Genomic DNA, 19,858 nt, shown 5'->3' with positions numbered 1-19,858 from the left:
AATTCCTTAGGAAAAGGGGAAGATCCCACTTAGAGAATCTTGGTTTCCTCTGAGGCCCGAGCCTTATTGCTCCTCTGAAGAACTGCCGAGTAAGAGGGTGTCTAGCCCAGGATATGCTCGTAAAGGCAGAAATTGCAGAGACTTGGACCCGCAAGGAGCTGACTGACAAGGAAAGATCCAGGCCTGATTGTAGGAAGCCCAGGATATCCTGTATCTTCGGGCTATTGCAGGAACCTGCAGTGCAGAAATGTAGTCTGCAAATTTTTGCATTCATACCTACATTTGCAGAAATGTAGTCTGCAAATTTTGACCAAATTCTTTGGTAGACTCTGTTGGTACCTGCTCTTCTGGCATTCATCAAAGTGGAAATGGCCCTGCTTGGACAGCCTAGGGCCTCCAGCCTTCCCCTCTCAAAAACCAAGCCATCAGGAGCAGATGGGCTGGGAGATCTGGTCTGGAAGGCAGAGGAACTGGGTCCCCGGAAGCTGAGTTGCATCAGCAGAGGAAACCATGGCCTGTTTGGCCAGTATGGGACTATTGCCACTATCTCCACTTCTTCCATCCTGAGTCTCGACAGGAACAGGAGTCAAGGCATAGGCCCTGTGAAATCTCCACTGGTCTGTCAGAGCATCTACCACGAAAGCCTGGGGACAATGACACCTCGTGTAGTACCTCTCCAGTTCGAAATTGCATGGGGAGGTGAATAGGTCTACCTCCACGATGACTCCCAGGGACAGGACCCATTTGAAGACTTCGGCGTGGAGAGCCCATTCATTGTTGTCTAGAGATATCCTTGAATGAAAGTCCACCTGAACGTTCTGATCTCCAGAGAGATAGAGATAGTTGTCAGGCTTGCCAAGTTCACTTGGGCCCAGGACATGATAGGCTCTACTTCCTTCAGCAAGGAGAGACTGCAAGTACCTCCCTGCCTCTCGAAGTATGAGACTGCTGTTGTGCTGTCCAGCATTAGGAGGACTGAGGCTCCCGCCGTTAAGTGATGAAAGGCTTGCAGGGTGCAGAATCCTGCCCGGAGCTCCAGAACATTCAAAACTATCCCGCGGGAAACTCCATTTGCCTTGGGCTACATCTGACAGGCAGTGAGCGCCCCAGCCCATTTTGCTGGCATCCATTGTGATCATAATTCAGGATACAGGTGCTATGGATTGACAATACATTAAAATTAAGTGCAGCGCAATAACAAATGGAAAAAGATAAAAGAAAATATATATATTATAGTCCTTGATATCTCATGAATAATAATGATGACAATCTTGATGGAGTAAAAACCGATAAATTTCTTCACAAGCACCCTTGCTATTCAAATCATTATAAAAATGCGCTTACCAGACGTGATGGACCTCTAAGTTATAGGAGGTCAAACGGGCCTGATTCACAAAACCTTGAGAAACGGCCTGGATCTCTTGGACAATATCCACATCCGCCAGCAAACTCATACGAGCTGGAAACCGTGAAATCGTGAATCGCAACACTCTATATTTTCCTTAAGAAATCCTCAGTGGAGTGTGTTTGTGAAGTCATCAGTGAGGTGCCCAAAAATGAAAAGAAGGAAAGTCCTCTAAGTGTAGACTGTAAGCTATTTTATTAAAGGAATCCAAGGCACAATGACAGTAAAAAAGCGCTGAAGCGCAACTTTGAAAGAACGAGGCACTCCTTGCTGACAGGCGTCGGCTATTTTAGAAGCCAGGGTGACTCACAAACTCCATCCTCGCTGAAGAAGCCCGTATGGATGTAACGTCGCGTACGGGGGCAGAGTTCACCTGTGACGTCACCCGCAACCTTCTGAGCTGTTCGGACACGAACAGTTTGAATTTCCACTGGACGATTCTATGCTGAGTACTGCCTCGTTCTTTCAAAGTTGCGCTTCAGCGCTTTTTTACTGTCATTGTGCCTTGGATTCCTTTAATAAAATAGCTTACAGTCTACACTTAGAGGACTTTCCTGCTTTTTATTTTTGGGCACCTCACCGATGACTTCACAAACACACTCCACTGAGGATTTCTTAAGGAAAATATAGAGTGTTGTGATTCACGATTTCACGGTTTCCAGCTCGTATGAGTTTGCTGGCTGATGTGGATACTGTCCAAGAGATCCAGGCCGTTTCTCAAGGTTTTGTGAATCAGACCCGTTTGACCTCCTATAACTTAGAGGTCCATCACGTCCAGTAAGCGCATTTTCCTATTGATTTGAATAGCAAGGGTGCTTGTGAAGAAATTTATCGGTTTTTACTCCATCAAGATTGTCATCATTATTATTCATGAGATATCAAGGACTATAATATATATATATTTTCTTTTATCTTTTTCCATTTGTTATTGCGCTGCACTTAATTTTAATATATTTACATGTTTTGGGTTGGTGAATCCTGTAGTGTTCAGCTTGCATAGTTTATTCATTTGTCATTTTTTGCGCTGATTGTCTTTCATTTGAGCTATGGATTGACAGTTGAGGAGGTTCTTCTGCTGCAGCCACCAGGGAGTGCTCACCCGCATGCATGAGGTTATTCGGATGGATTGATTTTGGCACCCTGGATCCCACTGCTGGAGGAAATCCTTCTGGAAGGGGCGGCATTTTCCACTGTGCCCATTTCACCATAGGTGTTGTGGCTACCATGGTGCTGATGATTTTCAGATACTGTGAGGCCCGAAGGTGAGAGGAGGACATTGCGAGACAAACTCTCCGTAATCACTGGCATTTTCTCCAGGGGTAAGGAGATGGTGCTCCTGAGTGTGTTGAGTTGAGCCCCGAGGAATCTCAGGGACTCTGTAGGTTCCAGGTGGCTCTTCACTCTGTTCAATAGCCAGCTGAACTTGAGCAGAGTGGAGATGACCTGGGATCGGTGGACTAACCGAGATAACCTGCTATTGCTATCTGTCCCGAGATAGCAATAGCAGGTCGTCCAGGTAATGATGCAGACGGATACATCTGATCCTGATCAGTGCCATGACAGCCAATAAGAGTTTTGAAAATACATGAGGCGATGTCGTAAGCCCAAACGGGAGACAGGTAAACTGAAGAAGGACTTGATCTACAAGATCTTTCTGGAACTCTTCTGCTAGGAGGAGGAGGAGGAGGGGGGGCTGCCTCATGTAGTTGGGTGTTTTGTGTTAGCGTGCCCTGCAGCCCCTTATGGATTGTTTCCCCAAATAGGCGCTCACAAATGAGGCGCTGCTCCCAATCCATCTGAAGAAGCCTGCTGGCTAAGTAGCAGCCATAGGATTCTTCCGCTTCGGGGGGGCTCCTTAAAAAACGGGTGGCCTCTTGCATGAGGCGCAGGGATGCGTCCTGTGTGACCATCCCCTTCCTGGCCCTTTTTTTGGGAAGGTGGAGGGGAGGCACTTGGGATTCGGTCAGGCTCCTACTGGGCCCAGCCACCTCACTGGGCCCAGCCACCTCACTGGGAGCAGCCACCTCACTGGGAGCAGCCACCTCACTGGGAGCAGCCACCTCCTGCCTGACACTGGGCCCAGCCTCCTCCAGGATGATGGTGAATCCGGCCTCCTCCAGGCTGTCCATGGGCCCGGTCTCCTCCTGCCTGCCACTTTCCCCACATTCCTCCTGGATGGACTCATCCTGTGTATAAAAAAAGGACAATAGTTTGAGTATATTTTTTTGGGTTCATCAATGACACACAGTTTGCTTCTCATGACTAGCAAATTCAATGTGAATACATCTCTTTAATAAAAGAGTCTAATCAGACACCCTAATTATTTCAAGCAGGTGCCAAACATATTTAGCCACTACTGTCAATTGATATGTATACACAATTTTGAGTGCCAAATTATTTTAGACAATTATAACATCCAGTTAACATCATTAATATTAGTACAGTAAATATTTGTTAAAATAATTTACCTGACTCCAGATGGTCATATCTGGTTCATCCAGGATGGAAGACCCAGCTTGCTCCTCATCAGCCTCTGCTGGGGTGGAGGGAAGGGTGGAGGGAAGGGTGGAGGGAAGGGTTGAAAGTGATGGCCTGGCTTCATTCTGGTCATCCAGAAAACGGAGTTGATTGTAGTACCACAGCCTGGGTACATAAACATCATCTGCTGATGCTCCTGATCTCCTTGATTCCTGGATCTTCTTATGCTCCCTCTTATACATGTTCCTCAAGACCCCAATTTTCTTGAGCAATGTCTCCATTGTTGCTTCCGGGATGGTCGCCTGGACAAAGGCCAGAAGTCTCTCCAGCGTTGACTTCCTCACATGCTTTGCATAATACTGAGGGTGTTTCACCTCCCACAAATTCCTCATCTCTCGATATTTCGAAATAAAAGCTGTAAGGAACTCTGGATCCTTAAATAGGGGATTCATTATATCTGGAAAAGATGAAGTCACAAGACAAAAAACACTTTTATTATAGGTTTCTGCTAACCCCTCATCATCTTCTCCCTATGTAGGCCTCATCAATCTATCAAGCCATATAGGCCGCTTGCTACAAAGTCATGACCATAAAACCCAAAAAATATATATCTAAAATTACCTTCGTTTTGTAACGTCCTGGTCCACTATCACCTACCACAGAACGTACGTACGACACGTGCGCAAGGGCCCTCTTTATACACTACGCATGTGTGAAACTCCGCCTGCGTCGCCCGCCCCTGACGTTCGAAATTAACTCATGTTCTCCGCCCCCTAATTCGACGCACAGAACGTACGTACGACACGTGCGCAAGGCCCCTCTTTATACACTACGCATGTGTGAAACTCCGCCTGCGTCGCCCGCCCCTGACGTTCGATTTTAACTCATGTTCTCCGCCCATTTTTTGTTACGGCGCGTAGTGGAGTTAAAGAATGGCGGAGACACCTGAAATGTTGACGACCTCAGGTAGTGGAGACAGCCCGGAGGCTGGAACGTCAACGAAATCTATGAGGCCTAGATTTAAGGCCTCTAATATGAGTTTTAAAGAGATGGTGGAGATGGTGGCCATTCTTCCCAAAGACGACTATGATGGCAATTATGGGCCGTACGCACGGCCAAATTTGCGCAAGGCCAAAATAATGGCGAAGGTCGTGGAGACTTTGCAGGCATCTTTTGGGGTCCAGCGCTCCAAAGATCAATTGAGAAAAAGATGGTCTGACCTGAAACTCAGGGAGCCGGATCAATACCGACGTATCCGGAAAGTTCTTAAAAAAAATAAGTACTTGTCGTGTTTTTCTCTTGTGTTTATTACCTTGTATACTGCTCCATGTGCTTTTCCTTCCTATACGATTTTTTGTTCATCGTTTTAAACGATCTTTTAATAAACCTCGTTACATATCTATAGATAGATCTATATATATAGATCTATATATAGATATATATATATAGATATATATATATAGATATATATATATATCTATAGATATATAGATATATATATAGATATATAGAGATATATATATATAGATATATATAGATATAGATATAGATATAGATATAGATATAGATATAGATATATAGATATAGAGAGAGAGAGAGAGAGAGAGAGAGAGAGAGAGAAATATATAGAGAGAGAGAAATATAGAGATAGGTAGATAGATAGATATAGAAATGTAAAACATTCTTTTTGAATATTTGAAGTTATCTTAATTTTTTTGCTTTACATTTAGTTAGATATTTAGAGATTTTGTTACAGATATAGAGAGAGATCAAAAGATTATTAACTATATTTTGAGATATTGATATCTATCTATCTGATATGTCTTTATAATTTTAAATATTGAGGTAAAATAGGAACTCTACACAAACCACTTCACTACAAATGTTGGAAAATTACTATGTACTAAAATATCTGTGTGCTAATTAGATTAATAATTTTTTGTTTCACATAGGGGAAAAAATCACTCAGCCAACAACAAGAAGACAGTCCACCCCAAGCAAAACATGATTGGGAAATCAGCCCAAGTCCCATTGAGGATGTGGAGGAAGGAGAGGTGGGCGACATGGGCACCCCACCAGGTGAGTGTCTGACACACCAGCTTACGTTAATCTATGCATGGCTGCCTTTTGTTTAATGTAATTTGTCTACTCTATTTTAGGGGATCTGGTTGTGCTTCATTCAAGCAACAGTGCCACCCCCGAGGATGTGGAGGAATTAGGCTACATGGGCACCCCACCAGGTCAGTGTCGGAGACAACAGCTTTATTTATGGTAAGGTAAACTATGTATGTGTGCATATTTCTAAAGACATTTTTTGGTTTCATTCCACTTTAGGTACAACAACAAGAAGTGACTATTTCACCTCTGAAAGTGCCCAACAGCTAATTGGTCAAATAATGGCCTGGAATAAAGACATTGATGAAATGCGTAATCGGCTGGATCGTATGCAGCAGGAAATGAAGGACATGATTGATGTTTTGGGTCGAATCTAAATGCCCTTTTTTAAACCCCAAAACATCAATCATGTCCTTCATTTCCTGTTTTGCTGACCCCATTCTGGGCCTTCTCTTTCTTTTTTTGGCAGAACATAAATGGCTGTTTAACCTAATGTAAAAAAGGAGGGCTGTTTCTCGTAAATACCTCAAAAATCCACAAAAAAATAAAACTTGATTTTCTAAAAAACACAAAAAAAAAAAGTGATTTTAAAAAACCAAAAAAAAAAAAAAAAAATTGATTTTAAAAAACCAAAAAAAAAATAAAAAAAATTGATTTGCAAAAACCAAAAAAAAAATAAAAAAATTAATTTTAAAAAACCAAAAAAATAAAAAAATTGATTTTAAAAAACCAAAAAAAACTAAAAAACTTGATTTTAAAAAACCAAAAAAAAAATAAAAAAACTTGATTTTAAAAAACCAAAAAAAAAATAAAAAAACTTGATTAAAAAAATAAAAAAAATAAAAAAACTTGATTAAAAAAAAAAAAAATAAAAAAAACTTGCTTTAAAAAAAAAAAAAAAAAAAACAAAACTTGATTTTCCAAAAAAAAGCCTGTTTGCGAAAATCAAAAAGCCAAAAATATTTTTTTGTGGATTAGGTAGAAATATTTAAATATAATTATATTTTGCTACATTATTAAGATATCATTATATTTTTGTCTATGAACATTTTATACTAAATGCAGAACTGAATGCATAACAACCATTAATAAAAACATCTCCTTATAGGATTTAAAAAAATGTGTGGTTTGTTATTTCAAGGCTCAGTATCAGTTTGGTTATAATTGTAAAAAAGTTGTTTACAGTGGCAATGGAGCTTATTTAGACATTTTTAAAATTAAAATACAGTTGGCACTACAACTGCTCGACCATTACCTAGGAGACAGCCCAAAAGAAAGGCAAGCAATAAATATAATGCCAGATTTCCGCAATATTTTTTTTATTGTAAAAAATTATATATCCTGGCCCATTGCAATGGCCCCCCTACCCATAAAATAATTAACATATTGCTGTCTAACTTGACGGGCACTTTGGGGGGCCAAGCCAGGACGGACAGTATCCAGGCCTGTAAGGTTGGCTTCTATTTGTCCGGCCTCAGGCCCAACTGTGCCTATATAATTGGTAGAATGCTTGTTTAAAAAGTTGTGCAGAATGCAGCACGATAAAATGATAAAATTAAGTTTGTATTCCGCCAAATTAATGGCTGTTTGAAACAGGCGGAACCGGCTGGCCAGAATTCCAAACGCATTCTCAACCACTCTTCTAGCTCTGGCCAGCCGGTAATTAAAAACCCTCCTCTCCGGGGTGAGGGTTCTTTGGGGGAATGGCCTCATGAGGTGCTTGCTGAGAGCGAAGGCTTCATCGGCAATGAAGACAAAGGGTCCTTCCACGTTATCCTCATCAGGTGGCAATCCCAGGCCACCACTCTGGAGACGCTGGCAGAACTCCGTCTGGGCAAATACTCCTCCATCCGACATCCGGCCATTCTTCCCCACGTCCACATATAAAAAATCATAGTGTGCCGACACCACCGCCATTAAAACAATACTGTGGAACCCCTTATAATTAAAATAATATGACCCCGAATGGGGTGGTGGCACAATGTGGACATGTTTCCCATCTATAGCCCCTCCACAATTGGGAAAGTCCCAACGGCTGGCAAAATGGGATGCCACAGTCTGCCATTCCTGTGGCGTTGAAGGAAACTGGGGAATCAAACAAGAAAACCAAAATCAATTAATTTGGAAGCTAACATTGCAAGAAAATTAGACAATTAAAAACATTATTCCCCAGCATCAGTATAACATTCAATAATTTAATTCTTCTGGAATAACTAATATGGAAAGGCACACTTATCAGATTGCTCACCCCCTCTGATGGAACATTGATTACATTTTAGGGGGTTGTGAAATCCCTAAAAAAAATTACTTTTAGGACACGCAGGAATTTAGGGACTAAAAAGGCTGCAGTTGTCGCACTCTGCAGGTGCAGTTGCTAACCAGCTTACAGTAAATGAGGTAATGTAAAAAGGCATTCATGTTGCAAGGAGTACACAATCACAGGCAAGGGCAATTAATGAAAACACTTTGAGGCTTGCATATGATTTGATGATGGAAATCAGCAGAGCTTCTGCTCATTTACTAAAGCACTGGAACAAATGCACTTGTAGAGTGCACATGCATTTTGCAAACTGCAACATATATTTGCTTTAGACAAATCAACACCACAGAACATTCAAGCAAATTTTAACGAGGGTGGGGGTGGGGGGGTTGTGAAATCTAGATAATTGCTCATTAGCAGCACACTATTTGGAGTGAGTTTAGGTGGGGGGGTGGGGGAGTTGTGAAATCTAGATAATTGCTCATTAGCAGCACACTATTTGGAGTGAGTTTAGGTGGGGGGGGGGGGGGGTGGGGGAGTTGTGAAATCTAGATAATTGCTCATTAGCAGCACACTATTTGGAGTGAGTTTAGGTGGGGGGGGGGGGGAGTTGTGAAATCTAGATAATTGCTAATTATAAGCACACTAAATACACTCAAACAAAATACATTCAAAATGAGTAGACTAGGTGGATATGTTCCCATCACTTCATGCTGGGAAGGTTATTGAAGGAAAATATACATGCATGACAAAAAATAACAGGAAAAAATTCCAGCATGTGTGAGGATAAAAAGGGGACATTCACACTATATTGCAATGATGGTAAGTAGTGTTTGAAGCAAGAAATACATCACATTATCAAAGATTACATAAAAGAACATGTGATGCTAATAAAAGAAAAATATCTTACCTTAATATAGTCCTTCTGCAGGACCTGTATGATGGCAGAACAGGTCTCTGGGATAATGATCCCCAGAGCCTGGGGGGAGATGCCTGTCGAGAACTTAAGGTCCTGCAGGCTTCTCCCTGTGGCCAAATACCGCAAGGTAGCGACCAGCCTCTGCTCCGGAGTGATGGCTTGCCTCATGCAGGTATCCTGCCTGCTGATATAGGGGGTCAGCAAAGCCAACAAACGGTCAAAAACGGGGTCCGTCATCCGGAGAAAGTTCCTGAAATCCTCAGGATTATTCTCACGGATCTCACGGAGCAAAGGCATGTGACAGAACTGGTCACGCTGAAGCAACCAATTCTTGGTCCATGAACTCCTCCTCGCCCTGTTCATGGACTGGTCTTGGGCTGAAGAATAAACTACAGCACCAAGCACATACAATGCACGAGCTCTACGACGAGTACGTACAGGTAACATGGCTTCAAAACGGTCGGCTGGTCAGAACGCACTAAACAGAACGCACTGAAGAACAGCAAGGCCTGTGAAGAACGACCTGAAAATCAGGAACGAGCGGCCAATAAAACAAAGATTTCTCAATGCCAACTGACCAAACGCACTGAAAAGCAGATACAAACCTCACAAGCACAGACTGAACAACAGTTAAAACGAACTGAAAAATACGAGTCTCACAAGCGCGAATCGTCTCTCACCAAACTTCTACTAACACGAGATAAACACGAGATTAGCAGAAGGAGCCCAAAGGGTGTCGTACGGGCTATTGAACTTCCGTTTTATAGTCTCGTCGGACTTGGTGTACGTCACCGCGTACTAGGCTGTCGTACTTTTGTGTGGTCGTGTGTGGGCAAGTCCGTTCGTAAGAAAGTCTGCCGCAAGTCCGCCGAAGGTACGTCGGAAGTATGTCGGACAGGCTGTCGGACTTTTGTAGGTGAAAAGTCCGACCGTGTGTACGCGGCATAAGACTTCACCTTGGTCCTAGGAGCAAAGATTTATGGAAGAGGGGTCCTATGAGGTATGAGGGGGCGGGATTAACCCATACGTAGGCTGCCATGGAGTCTGTCAAGAAATTAGATTTTTTAAATTTTTTTATTGGGTATGTTTTATAGCAGAAAGTAAAAAATACTGTTTTTTTTTGTTTTTTTTTTAATAGTCTGTCTTTTTTTGTTTAAAGTGCAAAGAATACAGACCACAGAGGTGATCAAGTACCACCAAAAGAAAACTCAATTTGTGGGAAAAAGGACATACATTTTATTTGGGTACAGTGTTGCACGCGCAATTGTCAGTTAAAATAACGCAGTGTCATATCGCAAAAAAATGGCCTGGTCATGAAGGGGGAAAAAACCTTCCAGGGTTAAAGTGGTTAATAAAAGTTGGTTTATTATACATGCTACACTATGGATACCCACCTGTATTTAGTTGAGTGACTGGGAGCCAAGGAGAGGAGACGGAGGGTCCCTTAAAGAGGTATAAGCCCATCAAACACCACTGAGGGAAATGCTCACCATAGAGGATACCAGCTTTGGAGGAACAATAAATCTATGCATGCCCCCCAATGCCCCAATGCCTCATGGTAAATGTAGTTCCACAACAACTGGAGGGCCCCAGGTTGCCTACCCCTGCCCTAGAGGGTCCAAGTGTATCTGACCTAACAAACGCCTACCTCCCAACTTTCTTTATCGTACATCATGGGACACCAGGGGCGAATCCAGAGCCTAGTCTCGGGAGGGGCACTGCCAGAAATATACATTTTTTTTTTAGGACAATTTATCGGGGAAATGGCTGTTGTTGGTGCTTTAATCATCCCAGCACCATGGTTGTTATGGTGTCAGGATGATTGAAGCACATTATTTCTATTATTACATTGTAATATAAAATGAAATCATTCAACTCACCATAATGCAGAATCAGTGGGAACCCCGAGCGTGTCACCTGCCACGGTTGCCTGCCACATTTTGTGGATTGTCACTTGCCTGCCACCAGATGCAGATTGACACCTGCCACTAGATGCGGATTATCACTTGCCACACCTTGTGGATTGTGACTTGCCACGTCACCTGCCACTGGATGCAGATTGTCACTTGCCACGTCATATGCCACACATTGCGGATTGTCACTTGCCACGTAAATTGCCACTAGATGCTGATTGTCACTTGCCAAGTCATATGCCACACATTGCGGATTGTCACTTGCCACGTCAATTGCCACTAGATGCTGATTGTCACTTGCCACGTCATATGCCACACATTGTGGATTGTCACTTGTCACGTCAAATGCCACACATTGCGGATTGTCACTTGCCACGTCATATGCCACTGGATGCGGATTGTCACTTGCCACGTCATATGCCACTGAATGCGGATTGTCACTTGCCACGTCATCTGCCACTAGATGCGGATTGTCACTTGCCACGTCATCTGCCACTAGATGCGGATTGTCACTTGCCACGTCATATGCCACTAGATGCGGATTGTCACTTTGCACGTCATCTGCCACTAGATGCGGATTGTCACTTGCCACCAGATGTGGATTGTCACGTGCCAGGTAAGGTGGTGTTTTGCTTTTTTCTTGCTTCCTTGTCCCAGAGACAGGCAGCAGAGAGATAATGTAATCTCCCTGCTGCCCACACTACCTGCACAGTGAGGGCGGAAGTTAATGCAGAGATGTGGGGGCGGTGAGAGATGATGTCTTCTCTCTACTCCCCTGCCCGTCGGCTCGCTGATTGGCCAGCCACCCCCCACACACACACCTAGCCTGCTCAGCCTTAGTTTCACCCGCCCATCCACACACGGAGACGCCCGTCCAATCCGTTCTCTCTCCCGCCTGCCTGCCCGCCCTCACACGGAGCTGCCGGACACTCAGCTCAGCTGTCTGCTGTATCATATAGGATAGGACTCCTCGGAGGCGCCGCTCCAGGCTGCCTGCTGTGTCACAGACTCAGCCACACTCACTGAGTTACTGGCTGCTGTCTGCTCTCTCTGAGACTCACTCTGCTGTATGCTGTATGTATAGGATTAGGAGGCGCCGCTCCAGGGCAGGCTGTGTCACATCACAGTCACACTCACACCGGCCGCCGGTCGGCTCGGCTGAGAGTGTGACTGACGCTGACGTCACTCGTTGCTAACGCCGGGGCCGCCTGGCGTCTAGCAACGAGTGCAGGGAAGAGGCTCCACCCACCTCCTTCCTTCAGTGTTATTGACCACCCGCCGCTGCCCGTACCACACGCGAGTCTCTCTCTCGCTGATGATCGGCACATGAGAGAGAGAGACTCGGGCCGGCACAGCTGCCGGAGCGGAGCGGCAGGATATAAATAACATTCAATTTCAGAGTGTCAGTGTGTGCTTCGGGGGGGGGGCAATTGCCCTGTTGCCCCCCCCCCGGATCCGCCCCTGTGGGACACAGAGCCATAGTAGTTACTATATAGGCCACCTTTAGGTGATGGACACTGGCACACCTTAAGAAAGGAAGTTCACTCCCTATATAACCCCTCCCATTACTGGGAGTACCTCAGTTTTTTCGCCAGTGTCTTAGGTGTTGGTCACGAGTAAAGATGTCCTATGCTGAGCTCCACTGGAATAATCCTTTGCTGGGGCAAGCTATGCAGCCGGATCCATTCAAAGTGTCTCTTCAAGCCGAATTGAATGGTACCCAGGCCTCGTGGCAGAAGAAAAAAGGTTTAGCCTGTAGCGCTTCTCATTTTAGAGAGCTGGACCCCGGGATCCAGTGCTTTGGTTTTTTTTAGCCATAAAGCTTCCTGGCGAGGTGCTATACGGGTCCAAGGGTATGGATCCCCCAATTAAAAGGGGCCCCAGTCCTTGAAGGTTTTTTAACGGAGCCCGCTGTGAGGGGTGAAGATTGGGTCTGTTTAGTTTTACCACAGAATCCCTGTAGCGGGATAAGGTAAGTGGAGATTCCTAAGCAATTTTAAATTTTCTTATGGATTTTCTCCTTTAAAAGTAAATGATGTCATGCCTAAAGTCACCACTGGGGGCTGTATTAAGCATGTACCTTGTTCCTGCTTCCATACCTCGCTCTGTGTCTGCAGAAGCTGCAGTCTTCCTCCAGCCAAGCAGTCCCAAGCCTCGGTAAGATGTTGGAGGAGGGGTTTTTTCTAAGAACACCCCCCACTTGGGCAGAAGCTCTCCCCTCTCCCGGTATAGGCAGGGCAGCCCAGAACGATTGGAGGATGCCGCTCCACTCTTTCACCACCTCAGCACGGCGGTTCTCCTCTCCTCCCCTCCATCACCCCCTCGCACAGGGCAATCCCGGTCGGATCGGAGGCCCGCTCACGCGCGGGAAAACACTTTCTTTTGAAAAGGGGGGGCACTGTAGGAAGACGGAGGGGGCGTGGCTTAGCGCGGCATTGGCATGCAGCAACGTCCAGCATGGAACTGCATAATAAAAAGCTCCAGTTGCAGACTGCAGGCTGACGGAGGGACACAAGAGCAAAAGGGGGGCATGCAAGTGGTGACATAGGCATTCTTTAGGCACATTTACTGAGCATCAGGCTGAGCATTAATAGCAGCGGCAGTTGCTGGACTATTTGCTCAAGCAGTGGGTGCATATTCTTCTGGCAGTACCTCTGCGTTTGTGCATCGGACTATGGTCAGAAGGGGAGGTGGAAACACCCTAAAAAAGGGCCCAAAAGTGTCTCCCTCAGGCTCTAAGGACCCTAGTCTCATCTCTATTATGTCATCCTCCCCTGAGAGTTCTGGGGTGGATGGTCAGGGTGAGCCATCGGGGCCGTCAAATGTTGCAACTGTTTCCAACACTGCAGCGCCTGTCTATATTACTGAGGAGGTTTTTTCCTCAGCTTTGGTAGGATTGGAAGAAAGGTTAGCGGCTTTAATCGCATCTTCCCAGAGTGGGAGAGAATGCGACAGGTCCCATTCCACTACTCAGGACCCTCAAACAGAGGAACTGGGGGTGCAGAGAAGATAAATTCCAATTCAATTGCGGAAGGACCTCCTTCAGCTTCACAATCTGAAAGATTGATGGTGCAATCTCTTACTGAAATGGCCCGCTCCACATTTATGCTACCCTTAACTGAGTCGGTTGGTAAGCCCACTTCTTGTTTTGGGTTCGCTAAAGCCTCCTTAAGCTGTGCACGCTTTTCCTGTCTATTCCTTGCTGGAACAGCTTTTGTATTCTGAGTGGGATCACCCAGATAAGCATTTTTTTCCTCCTAAAAAATTCTCAGCACTTTATTCCATGGAGGAAAAAGTTCACTAAAAAGTGGGAGATACCAGCAATTGACTCTCCTATATTCTCTGTGAATAAAAGTTTGACTTGTCCGATAGACAATGCTCAAATGCTTAGGGATCCAACTGGTAAGAAATTGGAATTTATGTTAAAAAACACATTTTCTTTGGCAGGTTCAGTCACTCAACCTGCGGTGGCAGCCATTGGTGTATGTCAATCCTTGAAAGACCAGTTTAAACAGGTGCTCAAGGTTATCCCTGATCAGCAGGCCCAGGATTTAGACGAGCTACTAGGGGCTTTATGTTTTGCAATAGACACTATGAGAGATTCTATTCTTCAGGCCTCGCGCCTTACGCTTGGGCTGGTGCATATGCGTAGAATACTATGGTTGAAAAATTGGTCAGCCGAAGCACCATGCAAAAAACTCCTGGCTAGTTTACCTTTCCACGGTGAACGGCTGTTTGGGGATGATTTGGATAAATACATCGAAAAATTATAGTGGAAAAAGTACCATTTTGCCAGTTAAGAAAAGGAGTAAAACATATTTCATTTAAGCGAGCTCCTTCTCCAGTGCCAGGGGCATCAGTCTCCAGGCAGTCACAACGGCTTCCGCCGTCAGGTTCAAGAGGTAAGCCTCAGGGTCAACCCCAGGGACAAAAGAAGCCCTGGGGGAAGAAACCTACAAAACAAAATACTAAAGCCTCCTTATGAAGGGGCGCCCCCGCTCACTCGAGTGGGGGGAAGACTTCTGCAGTTCTCAAGGATCTGGCAGGAAGAGTGTCGAGACAGATGGGTGATTTCCTCAATAGCTCTAGGGTACAAACTAGAGTTCCGAGAGTTCCCGTCTCCTTGTTTTCTCAGATCAAACGTTCCCAAGGATCCAGAGAAAAAGAAGTCTCTTTTTCAAGCATTGGACCGTCTTTTGTCTCAAAAAGTGATCATGGTGGTCCCCATGGAAGAGCAGGGGTTGGGGTTTTATTCAAACTTTTTCATGGTGCCAAAACCAAATGGAGATGTCAGACCCATTCTAGCTCTCAAGGATCTAAACTGGTTCCTGAATATCCGCTCTTTTCACATAAAGTCAATCCGATCAGTTGTCTCCATCCTACAAGGGGGAGAACTTCTGGCGTCAATCGACATAAAGGATGCATATGCATGTGCCTTTTTTCCCCGCTCCCCGATCGAGGTAGAAAATCTTCATTTTCAGTTTGTAGCTCTGCCTTTCAGTCTAGCTACTGCACCCCGGGTGTTTACAAAGGTTCTGGACCCTCCTCTGGCGAGATTAAGGACTCAAGGTATAACAATTATAGCATACCTAGATGACCTGCTCTTGATAGACCAGTCAGTAGCCCGCTTAGACCAAAGTATGGTCACCATAGTCAACTACCTGCAGACATGGGGGTAAGTCACACATGTGCAAGTCACTAGGTGGAGTAAGATATAAGAAAAAAGGAAAAGAAGTAGATAGCGCTGTTTCCAAGCCTGGTGAATTCAAATGTGTTATAAAGGTCCTGGATGTGCATAAGTCAAGTTGGTTGTCTGACTTAATAAAGTGCAGTGTGTGCTCTAAAAAAGATATAACTTAATCCGTATAAATATAATATATCCATATATAAATGAACCCTATTTTTAAATTAAAAATATTTGTGCGAAATTATGTGATCCATAACGTAAATCGATAATGTACATATGAAGCGAACAAACAAATATATATAATCAAGTGCTTTCAGTGCTGCTAGGATCTGGTGAGTGCAATCAATCACTATTAGCACACGGATTAAGGCACGCACTGAAAGGTTTACTCATTGGAATATCCATCAGAATCCAGGCTTTTTTTTTTGTAGCAGCACTAAAAGCACTTGATTATATATATTTGTTTGTTCACTACATATGTACATTATCGATTACGTTATGGATCACATAATTTTGCATAAATATTTTTAATTTAAAAATAGGGTTCATTTATATATATATATATATATGGATATATTATATTTATACGGATTAAGTTATATCTTTTTTAGAGCACACACTGCACTTTATTAAGTCAGACAACCAACTTGACTTATGCACATCCAGGATCTTTATAGTAGACATGTGCAATTTGTTTCGTAACTAATCGAAATTCAGCCGAATTTGTCATCTTTCGGACATTCGGATGCATCCGAATGTCCATATAAAAAAAAATAGTGAATTTCAACTAATACGGAAGAAATTATAGCGAATATAACTAATGAATTCGACCTGATTTGGTAATTTGTTAAAGATCTAATGAAACAAAAGATCAACTCAAAGTAAATCTTACAGTCCAATCAGCTGATTAATTTTGTGCTGGAGGTTGGATTACTGGCAAAGTGCATTCCTGAGAGCTGAGTGAGAAGGCTAAAAAAAAGAGAGAAAAGGGTAGGGGTATGTGGCGCTACTTGTGCCGGGGTACCTAATAAAAGTAATAAACCGTGCCTATATACTCAGAGTGATAAGGACCACTTGTAAATAACACCATAAAAATAAGTGTAAAGGAAATCCCCCACCCGTTGCGTAGGGAGTTTAGCTCTATCTGATATATATATGGTTCACTTGCTGGACACTGTCTAGTATTTTCATTTATTGGTCGTTTGTAGGGTGTATACCAGATTTTAATCCCTATACCACTTGCTAGGGGGGATTCTAATGGTAGGATCCCTCCCTATGCAACGGGTGGGGGATTTCCTTTACACTTATTTTTATGGTGTTATTTACGAGTGGTCCTCATCACTCTGAGTATATAGGCACGGTTTATTACTTTTATTAGGTACCCCGGCACAGGCAGCACCACATACCCCTACCCTTTTCTCTCTTTTTTTTACAATTTCTCACCCCTTTGGGGGTGCGATTCAGGGGAGGCTGCAGACCGGTTAGTCTGTGAGCGCGGGAACATTTTTATTTGCTATGAGTGAGAAGGCTGTTGTATTGTATTTGAGAAGAGGAGAAGAGATATTGTCATTGTGTGTGCTAATAGATTCAATAAACAAACAACTTTTCAAACTATGAACCATTATCACGAATATATATACATACATAAATATTGAATTTCAACTAATACGAATGAAGGCCTCTTGAACCCTTCGGGAAAGAGAGCCCTGACTGATGGGGGCATGGCCAGGGAGGAGTTAAGGTGACTATTGGGGTCACTCGGGATTGGTGCAGGACGGGACAGGGGCTGGGCCTGAGCTCAATAGCTTGGCACCCCAGGGGATTCTGGGCCTTTTCGGATGGAAGCATGGAAGAGCTGCCCACCCTCCCGCCCTATTTCTGGTTGGTATGTCACAGCTTACTGCGGTTTTGGTGACCCTGCCAGCAAACATGGATTAATAGTTATGCCCTTGATGGTAATTGGGAGATAGACGGCCGGTCCGGCACTTATGGTAAGGACAGGCCCCTCCTTCATCTCCCTTTCACATTTGGAATTGTGTGCTCACAGTGCAACTGTGACTGGCACTGTTAAATTGTTAATGTTATGTTTTGAGTTAATAAAAGCTGTGGCCTTGCCCTTTCCAACATTAATGGTTGTAAGTGGTCTTTATTGGATGGGAAGAAGGGGTAAGGTGTTATAAGTTGCTATGGTAATTTATGGCATGGGACCTGGGCTTATTGCACCTCAGCAGTCAAGAAATTATAGCGGGTATAACGAATGAATTCGACATGATTCGAGATTTAGTATAACGAATATCGACACTCTACAGAAATAACGAATTATCCGAAAATAAATTAACGTAACATAACGAATATAACAGAACGAAATGATGTATTTTACGAATGAAAACAAACCGAAACTAAACAAAATTTTCCGTTGTGCACAAGTCTACTTTATAGTAATTCCACGGGATAAACATTCACTAAATACTATAGGCAACATCTTTACAATCTTTCCCACTCCATACTGCCCTCCCACTAAGGGAATAACACATTTGAATTCACCAGGCTTGGAAACAGCGCCTATCTACTTCTATTCCTTTTTTCTTAGTTATTAGAATAGCCACTTAAAATGCATTGCATTTGCAAAAAATTAAATTTGAAAGTACTTTCTCGCTCAGTTGTGAGCGATGGGGTCGCATTATCACCCCACCATGGCTAAACACACGTTCAACAGGTGCGCTTGATGCAGGGACTGACATTACTCTTACCGCTACCCTGAACAAAGAGGGGAGCATGTGCCTGTTCATGGCCCAAAACTGAAGGCAGCTCTGTCCATCACAAATGTCTAAATACTGGTTCAGCTGAATTTGGGGACTGGAACATGAATCTCTCTTCTGTTTTTTGCGGTATGCTGTGAACAGCCCAGATTGACTCTCTGACTCTGCCACTGGCATTTGCTCGTCTTCATCGGTGGTTGTTGGGGTGGGCTTGCAGTCCTCTTTGAGAATCAAGTCTGAAAAACACAAGCATAAAACAGTGACTCAATGCACTCAGGTGTTATTACTGCAAACGGGTTATTACCAAAAACATAACATACTTTTTATCATCGCAGACACAGCCTCCTTGACATTTTCGGTAGCCAAAACATCATGGATCAACCACATGGTGCCAAATGAAGGATCCAGCAGAGCAGCTTTTAGGTATAGAGGGTCAGAGAAGGGTAAGGTTGCTACATCATTCTGTTCATCTGCCATCCTCACATTGACAAAGATCCCTTCGAATCGTCTTTGGAGTGATTCTTGCAGGCTACGGATCAAGACACCAAGGTAGCGCACGCTCTCTTTATGATTTTCCAAGTGGTGATTCAGAGAAAGGATACAGGGTACAACAGCACTTATTGTCACAAGTTTTTCTCCCTGTGAGAGGTCTGTGGCTTCTCCAAAAGGTTGAAGGACCATCCACGAGTTCCTTAATCTGATTCCACTCTCTAGCTGTGAATACAGTCTCTTTGTGTCCCCCATCTTCAAGCATTCTAGTCAGTTTCAGCTGGTCACAGCTGACCACTGATTTCAATTGCCTCAGTGTGGAATTCCAGCGTGTGGTAACAGAGGCAGGGATTCCACGCTGTCCAAACTCCTCCTCAAATTTTTCCTTGAAAGAGGTGCTTGCGTGTAACAAGGAGCTCAACCTGGAAGCTTTGGCGAGAGCTGCATTGACTAATTTAGTCTCTTTAAGTCCATCATCTATTACCAATTGAAGCGTGTGTGCAAAACATTGAAGTCTAGTCTGGGTTTTTGCACTCAAATAATTGTCAAACATCTCCTGTTCTTCCACTGACAGGTCATTCCAAATGTCTGAATCATCAAGGTCATCGTCTTCATCTAGCTGTCCTGGAAAACATGTAGTGAATGCTTTTTTCATGTTTGCGGCGTTGTCACAGATGATGTGGTCTACCTTTTTTTTAATCTTGTACTCTTCACATATATGCTCAAATTCCTCACAAATTCTTTCCCCTGTATGGGGACCTTTGAAGCGGTTGCACGCAAGCAACTGTGATTTTAACTGAAGACAGTCATCCTCAATGTTGATCCAGTGCACT

The sequence above is a fragment of the Aquarana catesbeiana genome, linkage group LG12 (genome assembly GCF_042186555.1).
Source record: "Aquarana catesbeiana isolate 2022-GZ linkage group LG12, ASM4218655v1, whole genome shotgun sequence".
NCBI classification, from domain to species: domain Eukaryota; kingdom Metazoa; phylum Chordata; class Amphibia; order Anura; family Ranidae; genus Aquarana; species Aquarana catesbeiana.
Note: the sequence above shows the minus strand (reverse complement) of the source record.